Source organism: Chiroxiphia lanceolata, chromosome 2 (genome assembly GCF_009829145.1).
Source record: "Chiroxiphia lanceolata isolate bChiLan1 chromosome 2, bChiLan1.pri, whole genome shotgun sequence".
Taxonomy (NCBI): domain Eukaryota; kingdom Metazoa; phylum Chordata; class Aves; order Passeriformes; family Pipridae; genus Chiroxiphia; species Chiroxiphia lanceolata.
Window position 1 is genome coordinate 103833157 of NC_045638.1, and position 10677 is coordinate 103843833.

Consider the following 10677-nt stretch of genomic DNA (forward strand, 5'->3'; position numbering starts at 1 on the left):
TTGTAAAACTATTGTGTTTAAGAGCCTTTTGTTCCAACTGGGCTTTCTAAATGTGCTCTAGTCACACAGTCTATCCTCACATTAACATGAGAATGTTTCTAATCCTGACTTCTAAACTTGACTTGTGCACCAAATTTGTATTTTAAATCTCATTGGGTTGAATGGGATTCCTATCCTAGATTGCAAAATTCTTCAGTTATGTTCCGAAGTTCTGTTAAAGTCTTTATAACTGAAGTGATACACAAACTCTCCTTTTGTTTGTGTGGATAATTGATCTTTACAGCACTAAAAGTACAGTATACAATTTAGTATGTGCATTTTCACTTGGTTAATTTAAAGAGCTGGGCACAGTTTCGTTGACCCTTGTTTTAACTGTCTTATGGTCTTATCTCAGGAGAGGTAACAAATTTGAATAAAAAGTTTCCTTCATAATCATGAAAAAAATCCCAGTAGCTCTTCAGAGTATTTTCTGAAGATCACAAAATTCTATTTGTGCACGTCTTTTTCACTTCTTTACTTGAAGGCCTTGGTACTTCTTCATGTTCTGCATCACTAATTTATATTTTAATATTTGTATTATATTTACATATACTGTTCTGAATCTGTCACCATTAAAAGCAGTACACCTATGAGTAATGAAAACAATGGATTCTGTTTATTGCTGTACACAGTGTTTTGCAAGGCACAGAGAAATCTCGGGGGTTTTGTGATAAAACCCTGAATTAGAACAGAGTGTAAAAGTAGTAACACAAACTGCAAGTCAACATAGCATAATCAGAATATTTGAATATAATACACCATTACTTTTTGATCAATATAAGTATTTGTTGTTTTTAAGAGAATCCTAATGAACTGGGATGTGCTTAAAATGCTGCCAAGATTATATTTCTTGCAGTATTGCTGTCCTTCCTGTGCTAACATGTTAGAAATGAGTAAACATTAGGAAATTATGAAAAACATTATTCTCCTTCGAGGCCAAATCCTTCACCAGGACTATTCAGCCATGCAGTAAAAACAATTAAATAAAACACACAAAACCACATCCTTCGTGTTATGGATGCTTGCACAAGCTGATCTATATCACTGAATGTTTTGAGGTTCACTTGTCCCTAAGAAAAAGCCAAAATACTGTGGGCAGGGAATACATTATCAGTTTTTTAAGGGAGAGGTCTGCCACACATCATCATGTGATGTAATGCCTGGTTGTCTCAGTCAATATAAGTAACTTCCACTTCTATTGTACCATCATGCATAGGATCATGGAATAATTTGGTAGATTCACACTGGTTGTAATAATGCACATTTGACTTTCTTTTTTTTTTTAATCTGAAGTAGAAGGATCTGTGTGAGTACCAATGAAACCCTTCTCTTGAATTAGGGAAACAATACTTGCAGTGATTGAAATCTTACAGACCTGTAGTCTCTCAAGTGTGAAGGATTGGAAAGAGGAAAAGAAGAACAGAGCTCTTTATTCCTCACAAAGATACAGAAGTTCAAGGCAAAGGTATTTTTTCTGAAAGTCATTTATGATTAACAGTCAAGAAGTTGTTCTTAGCCTGTAGTGTGTGGGGACAGAGTGCCAATTCTGAAAATGGTGCTCCTGGTTGGCAAATTTTGCTAAACTTGTGGATGTATAGGGCATAAGAGGAAAATGCAGTGCAGCAAAGGGCCAAGCACTCAGCTGGTGTTACTGTTAATATAGGCATGTGAATTTTCAGGATCTAGACCGTAGAAGTCTACCAACCCCATGACTTAATCTAACCCTGTCTGAAGTCAGTGGTAGTCTTTCCACAGGCTTTAGTAGGTGTTGCGGCAAAGCTCACTGCTGAGCTTCCAGTGCTTTCCAGAACACTGAAGTGTGGAAAAGAGGATAATTTGCTCACTGAATCACCAGTTTTGTTACTAGGAACAGAAGTTCTTAACAGAGGATACAAAAGCCAGGAAAAGTTCAACTTAGCAACAAGATTGCTGTGAAGAATTTAGAAACTCAGTCTAATTTGAACTGAAACTACGATCCTTGTGCTGATACCTTCACTGCTGCCGTTGCTTGGGACACCTGTAACTGCTATAAGCTTGAGGGAGATTTTATATGTGCTTAGCACTTCTAAGAACTTGGACCCTGATGCTTACACATATATGATATGTTGAATTATCAGAGTCACAAATCTGGAAAAAAAAGAAATGTTGACTCATTTGGTCCTTTTGGATTTTGGTCAGGCCAGAAATATGGAAAGAGTGGCTTTTCCCATAGTATTTCATCATGTCAACTTTTATTCCCATTCAGCAGCAGGGAACTGAACAGGATACAAAAATGAAAAACAGTCTTTTAGAACTTATCCTGTCATTCGGGCCTTGTTCAGGTCCATGGTTTTGTGGCTCTAAACCCCCAGGCCTTGCTTCCAGGAGTGGACTGTTGCTCCTAGGTTGGTACTATAAATGCCATGAACATTTATCCAAGAAATAATGTTCATTACTAACTTTGTACTGCAAATCTGAAGATTTGACCTAAAGGTTGGTTTCTGTCTGTGTTAGTTCCTCCCCCAAAAATCCCGATACTTCATTCTCCTTCCTCTGCCTTTGCCAGTCCAGCATAGGAATATTTGTGTAGGTCTAAACAGCACTGGATACCAAGAAATCTTAATATTTTTAGGCTGTATTCTTTGGAAATATGTGGGTAATCAAAACGGAACAGATGGGAGAAGGAAATATTACTCCTGCTTTACTGGTGGAAATAAGACCCCTGAGCATCAATGGTTTCTTCACAGCCTCACAAGAAGTTCATGAAACAATTCCAAGATCCCAAACTAATTCTGTAACCATAGGGTCATTCTGGTCTTGAATGAGTGTGTGGGACCATGCAATGTCTTCTGCATACTTGAAGCACCATTATTCAACCACTTCTCTATTTTTCTAACAGAAATCTACACACACATGCTGTTTCAGAAGAACTGTAGAGACATGCCTGAGAAAAATACCCAGTGGCATGCTAAAGAACATCGAGCCCAGTTATCAAAAATTAAAAGCCTACCCTCCACAGAGAGCTTAAAGAACATAATATAACTTTCATTACATATCTTGTAATATCAAATTTCTTCAGATGAGCCATGGTTCTAATTTAATCTTATTTAAAAGCAAACTGCAAGGAAAAATTCCATGTACCTCAGTGATGCACCCCAGGTGGCTTATGGCACATTACCATTTGAAGCCTATTTCATTCCCAGTCCCCTGAAATTCCAGGAGCTCCTGTTCAGCTACGAAATATTAGCATTTGCAGGCTGTGCATCGTACCGGAACACTGTGAGAACCTTATGAATGTTTTGGAAAACTTGTCTCCTTTCCCTGAGACTTTCTGGAACCCCCATAGTTGCTACCTATTGTGCAGAAGAGGTTAAATCTGTTGGTTTCAATACTAGAGGCCTAGCAAACATGACATCTGAGGTAGCTACATGCGAAATATGTGGAGCTTCTATCCATCCCTGCAGAAGACTATTCCATTTGCCATTAGATTCCAGCTAGGCAAAATTAGGATGAAAATAATGAAATCTTTTTTTTGTTTTTCATTGGGTTGGGGTTTAGGACAAAAACCTTTGTAAGTAATTTGATTAGTATCTTCCTAAAGTTAAATCCTTTCTGGAGAGAAATTAAATGAGAAGTCAGCCTGGTTTAAATTAGGTTTTCTTTTAATGATGGACTGAGCTAACCATAAAAATCAACTATTTTAGTTTAAACAGTGATGTCTTGGGTAACCAAGAAGTTTCAGAGGAAAAAATTTCATAGAGCGAACTACTAGCTATGTATTAGTTTCAGCAACCATGGGTTGACTGTCTTTTTTTGCAAGTCTTTTGGTCCAAACTTAGAAATTGGACATCTAACTGGATCTGAAATCTTCAGGGTTTTATATACTAGACATTATTTTAATATTGTGCCTTAACTTTTTCTGTAGCAGAGAAAAACGTCAGTAAGAGATCTTTTGCACCATCTAAGGTGATCATCTCCATTGAGCACATCAAAATCTGAGATAAGCATAGAAATTAAGCATAGAAAAACATTAAAAATACCAGGTTTTTTTCATTTGATTTCATACACAGATGTGCAGCATTTCTGTAAACTGTGGAACTTCTCAGAATTGTAAACCTGTCTATGGCACCCTTGGACAATGATGAAAATTTTAGAATAAATACTTTTTTCACTGTTGAAATGGGCAAGAAAAGCTGTTGGCAGAAATGGATTTACCTTGTTCTATATGGTTAACGGTGTTTAAATTCTGTTGAACACTAGAGCTAATTTGATTGAACTCAAGTGAAGATTTTTGGCACAGATGTGACAGAGATGATAAAATATGCAAGGAGAGGTGGTTAAGTGTTCTGCTACCAGCTTTAATATTTATTTAGAGAACGGATGGAATTTGTGAAGCCTGTGATGATGGTGAGAATACTGTAACAACTCAAGACTGGTTTTAAATTCCAGTGGTCTTTGCAAATAACATATTAATGTAAAAATTACATCTGTATCTTCAAAGAGGTAACAGAGACATGAAAGATATTGTAGGGTTTGGGTAAGAACTAGGAACTTAAATTGAAATAAATCATAGAACCAAAACAAAGAGAGAGAATTTGGAGGGAAGTACTCCAGGTAAGACACAAGTTTCCAGGCTGTCTCCTTTTCTCACTTGAAGATAACTTCAAACTCAGAAGCAAAAGCAAGATGGAGTGAATCTATGAGTTCTTGACCTTCAGCTTTTATAGGAAAAATCATTACAGACTTTTGGATCAGTCAGAAACTTTGGTCCAGAATTGATGGGATTTTTTTGGTAACATATTTTCCAACCATTTAATCAAAAGCCAAATCTGAAGAGGTTTTATTTTAGGATTTTTTAGGGTATTTTTTAACTAAATTTTTATTAATCTGCCTTTCTGGATTTCAGAAAGGTATGAACCTTTCATATATGATTTAGTTTTTTTTCCTCATAAAAATTACATTTACGTTTGAATCTTATTCAACTGTGTATAAAAACAGAGATGTATCCACTGACCTCCAGGATTTCTTAAATTCCCATGCTGATTATACAAATAATTTTCTTGGTCATACAATTTTGGGTTATTCTTGGCAGTTCCTTGAAACAAAATAAAAGGAAAATTTCTTTTGTAAAGCAATTTTTTCCTCAACTCATGTCTGACCGATAACCATTTTCAGTTGTGCTTTATGCTGAAGCATAGGTTTAATTTTTAAATCCTTTAGTCTAAGAGGTATGTCAATCCTTTGAGACACAAAAAGTGTTTTCTGAGAACCTTGTAATTACTCAGTAAAGATGTTTATGTAAGTTTACTGGAGAAGAAATATTCTTTCATGCTGGCAAATTAGAAGTCACTTTAATATCTTCTAGCAAATCAATACTGACCAAAGAATGTGGAAAAGGACATACCCATTGATGTATCAGGTCATGATTTTATTAAGCTCTTCTCCCCAAGTCAATCGCTTCATATATCAAAGATAAAGTTTAGAATGCGGGGGTTACATTTAATTCTGTTTAATTGCAGATCTCTAAAATTCATTTAATCAAATTGTATTGCAGCAAATATGACATTTTTTTCTCCCATATTATAAAGATCTTTACTTTTGGTCTTAATCTCCCTATTTTTCTGTTCAGTGCTCTGTATACAGAATGAAACTATATAGTGCCTCCCATGTCCTAATTTCATGAAAGTTGATCTTCTCTCTGATGTTGGGTAAGGCCCTTCTTCAAATTCCACTGAAGTACAGGGAAGTATTTATGCCCATAGCAAAGGACTTTGCCCCAGACTGTAGACAGAAATATGTTCACAGCAGGTGGCTACAAGCAATGCTTTAAAGAAAGTTATTGTGTAAGATACGTGATCTGAAAGACAATTTAAAAAGGCATGGTTTTTGTTTGCTATGGATAATGACGCAGCTCTTCTTTGTACCTAATCATCCATCAGCAGTCAACTCTGTGGTGGGAAGGATGCTTTTTTTCTTTTACATCTTAAGAGGCTTTAAAGGTGAAGTGAGTCCTCATTATCTCCTACAGTCTTTCTTCAAAGAGAGATGTTGTCTCCCTCCACTTGGGGCAAGCTGGCTGACATTCTGGAAATGCGGATTTTATGGTTTGCGTAATCCACACATGTCTTCCTGTGACCACAGGGTAGAATGATATCTTTTAATTTGTTTGTTTGAAAACCAACCAATACTGAAACAGAGTTAGAGTCCTCAGTTTTATTCCTCTCTTATGTAATCATATTTTATTAAATTTAGTGAGCAGTCAATGTTGGCTTTGTGCCAGAGGAGGTTTCTCAGTTCATCCCAACTAGAAGAAGTTTTTTTTTCTTTACCAGAAGAAAATAACCTTTAAAAAAGAAAAGCAAAAATTACTTTTTGGGAGTAATTTCTTTATGTCATTTGTACAAACCAAGGCACCCCAAGTATATTCGTGGTGGGGTAACTGTCAGAAGCTGGGTAACTTGAAATGCTTATTCTAGATTATTTTCCATGACTTCAAGTCTCTTAATTTTTGTCTTTTCAATATGTATTTTAGGCTCTCTGGGGCAGAAGCTGTCTTTACCTATATCTAAATATAATGCATCTTTCCATAAATTTCTTTGTGCAATCTCTTAATATTAGCGTAGATTAGTGTAGATAAACTCACAAGTAGATATTATAGAATAGTTGTTTAGTTCCAGCATTCCCATAGCATTTGAGAGCAATTTGAAGCAACCCTTCCTATAGCACTTAACAATAAAAAAGGCTTTTTTGTCTTTTGCTCTATAAGATCCTTAGAAAAGAGTTGCTGCTTTTTGCAAATTGTCATTGGTTAGATAAAACTCCAAACAAATTTTATTGTGAGTGGCCTTCTCTGCTTTTTTCTCATTGGTCTCTCATTACAAATCTTAAAGACCCAACATCAGAGTCAATAGGTCTCTGTGGATACATTGAGGAGGAAAAGAACACGGAACCTCTTGTTTGCAACACATTTGTTAACAGACCTCCTTGGCAAGCAAAATATTAGCAAAGACTGAGGCCAAAGCAAGAGGAAAGAGAGACCTCTGTGCTGATGAGACTGTGCATGGAAAGGTCACATTTATCAGACCACCTTTGGGTGAGATTTCTAAGCATTTAAGAGATATTCATGATGAAACATTTCTGAAAAGGATTGGAGTTATATAGCTGTGACAGATTATATTAATGTATTTGTTTTGATTCTGATGATATGGCAGAGACTTCAATGGTTGTGAGTACCCACTGAAGTAAGCTCTTATGTAAATTATGGCCTATATCATACTATCAGCATGTTTTGAAAAGCTTTTGACATGATACCCCAAATAATCTTTCTCTCTAAATTGGAGAAAGATGGATTTGATGAGCGGACAGTTAGACGGATAAGGAGGTGGTTGGACAGTCACATCCAGAGGGTGTTGGTTAACGGCTCAGAATCATGATGGACATCAGTGACAAGTGGTATCCCTTGGGAGTCTATACGAGGACTGATGTTCTTTAATATCTTCATTAATGACATAGACAAAGGGATTGAGTGCACCCTCAGCAAATGTGCAGATCACACCAAGCTGAGTGGTGCAGTTGCCAAACTTGAAGGATGAGATGTCATCCAGAGGGACCAGGACAATCTCAAGAAATGGACCTATGGGAATCTCATGAGGTTTAACAAGACACAGAGCAGGGTGCTGCAGCTGGGTTCTGGCAGTCATTTCTGGTGTCAATCCAGGCTGGGGAAAGAACAGACTGAGAACAGCCTTGCTGAGAAGAACTTGGGTGATGAGAGTCTGGACATGACCCAACCATGTGCACTGGGAGCCCAGAAACCCCCCATGTCCTGGGCTGCACCCAAAGCAGTGTGGGCAGCAGGGGAGGGAGGGGATTCTGCCCCTCTGCTCTGCTCTGGTGAGACCCCACCTGCAGTGTTGCCCCCAGCTCTGGGATACTCAGCACAGGGAGGACATGGACCTGTTGGAGTGAGTCCAGAGGAGGCCACCAAGATGATTAGAGGGATGGAGTACCTCTGCTATGAGAAAAGGTTGAGAGAACTGGGATTGTTCAGCCTGGAAAAGAGAAGGCTTTTGGGGTGATCTAATTACAGCCTTCCAGTACTTGAAGGAAATCTACAAGGAAGATTGATAGAGATTATTTACAAGGAACTGTAGTGACAGGACAAGAGGGAATGGCTTCAAAGTGAGAGAAAGTAGGTTTAAATTAGGTATTAGGAAGGAATTCTTCCTTGTGAGGGTGGTGAGGCACTGACACAGCTTGTTCAGAGAAACTGTGGATGCTCCATCCTGGGAAGTATTTAAGGCCGGGTTGGAAGGGGCTTTGAGCAGCCTGCTCTAGTGGAAGGTGTCCTTGTCCATGGCAGGATGGTTGGGACCAGATATCTTTAAGGTTGCTTCCAATCCAAACAATAAGGATTTTGTATGAGACCAGGTCAACCCTTGCCCTAAATAATGCTTGATGACTGAATTGGTTATAGTGGGTTACCTATCAGCACTGAGTGGTTTTTGTAATGATGATAAAGAAAAACATTTCACACAATAGGCATTGATCCTCTTGTATGACTTGAAAGGTGCACAACTGCTTTTTCTTCCAGAAAATATGACTGAAAAATCATCTTAAGAATATGGCAATCCTTTGGCATTTTATATATTACCTTTAGTAATATGTATAATAACACAGAAAGCCAGGGCAGGAAGACATATTCTACACCTTTTAATACAAAGCTTAAACCTGTGAATAAAACTTGTTTAGCATAACTGCACACAATTTCTTTGACTGGGTTTATTTTGGCTTCTCTGCTGTCACAGATGTTCATTATTACTGAAAGAAAACACAGTAAATTCAGCAGAGAGTTTGAACAAGGAAAGGGGGAATTTGAATAAAATTCGAAAGTTTTTTGTTGTATGTGACCTGATCATCAGTTCTAGAAAGCGTGTTAGCAACATGCCGTGATCTGGTTTCCTCTGGGGAAAGCAGTGACGTAAATCCTCCTGCCCCTAATAGGAGCTGTTCAGATTATGGAGTGATTTGGCTGATGGTCAAATGAAAGGGAACACAACAATGAGAAAAGAACTTTCAAAGGTTGTTTTCAGGTTTGAAGGAGATAAGATGGGTTTTGTGGCTCTTTTATCACTTTCTCATGCCAGGGTACCTCAGATGTGTCTGGAGGAATGCGGCCCTTGCAAATGCAGTCGCTGAATTCACACGGGAATTTTAGCTGACCTTGTCAACTCTGAGAGCAGTGCCTTAGACAGTACAGAGACCCTTCCTGGGTTTTAAGAGCTCTATTAATAGATCTGTGGCATCTAGCTGAACTCTAGTACTGGAGGTGTGAGCTTTTTCACTAATCTAAAGTTTTGCTTGCATATGTTACAACTGTACAATGAAGCCTTGAATCTCACAAGAAAAGGGAGGCATAATCCCCCGGTCTCTAACAGCATTTGGCTTTGCTTCTACTTCAGCAAGTTTTTCGTGGATTCCACAGCATTTTTATGCTCAGAAGATTTTTTTGCAAGATGTTCTATAAATCAGTTGTATGTATACCCACAGCTGTGCATGTATGTGTTTACATGTGTGCCTCACTAGTACTGGTCTGCTTTCAATCTTTCATGTGTCATCAGGGCATTTTCTTGCTAACTGGAATTCAAAGTCTTAACAGAGCTGTTGCTCTTCAGAAATGAGAGGGACTGCATTTTTCATTCATTTCAGTAGCTCTATTGCTGACTGATGTCTCTAGAAATAAGCTGCTAGTTTAGAAGTTCAGAGAAGAAAAATCCTGTCCCAGATAGGTTTAAATGCATGCAACAGACACAGAATCTCTCTAACACTGTAGTAAAAACACTCATTAGCTGTTCCAGTTCAATTCTCATCTAATTTACCTATAGCTCGTGGTCTAATGTCATCTTATCCTACTAACACAGCAGAGGAAAAATGCTTTAGATGTAAAATAGACCATAAGCAATTTGTCTTCAAGGGTTTTGAGAAAAGGAAAGAATAATAAAATCATTGTAGAAAGGAAAGACAACTATTTCACAAAAAAACCATGGAAACATAATTCTATTAGTAATTACGCTTTGTTTGAAAACATGCTTTCTTTTTATTGGAAGGGAAATGTAACAAAGTGTGAAATGATAGCAAATGTTGTAAAAAGGATTCAGTCATAAAAGGATATGTATGTAGTAGCAAATTATTTCTTGAAAGAGCGGGGAGGTTTGAAATAATGGCTAGGTAAAATTTCCTGGTATGGAGGGAAATTATTCTATAACTTCATTCTTTGTTCCTTTCATTCTTTCATCTATTAGTTTTTATGTTCTACAAATATCATTGTTAAGATTTCATTTAATTAATCAGAAAATAGTAATGAATATTTTCATTGTGTTATGATGCTAGAAGTAAAAATTCTTTGAACTTGCAAAGTTCATGTCCAATAGACCTTATAAATTCTTTGGACATGTCAGTAAAGAGAAAGACAAGCCAAAATATGTGAGGGCAGGGGTTATGCAGCAACCAGTAGGATGAAAGAAGGAGCAGAATAACTCTGCTTCTTGACAGAAGAGAATTGGCATAATTCATAGATCACAAAATCAAGAACATTTATCTTTAAGAGCAACTCTAAAAGCACAGACTCACACTATGCTGGAAGAGGTTCAGAAATATCTT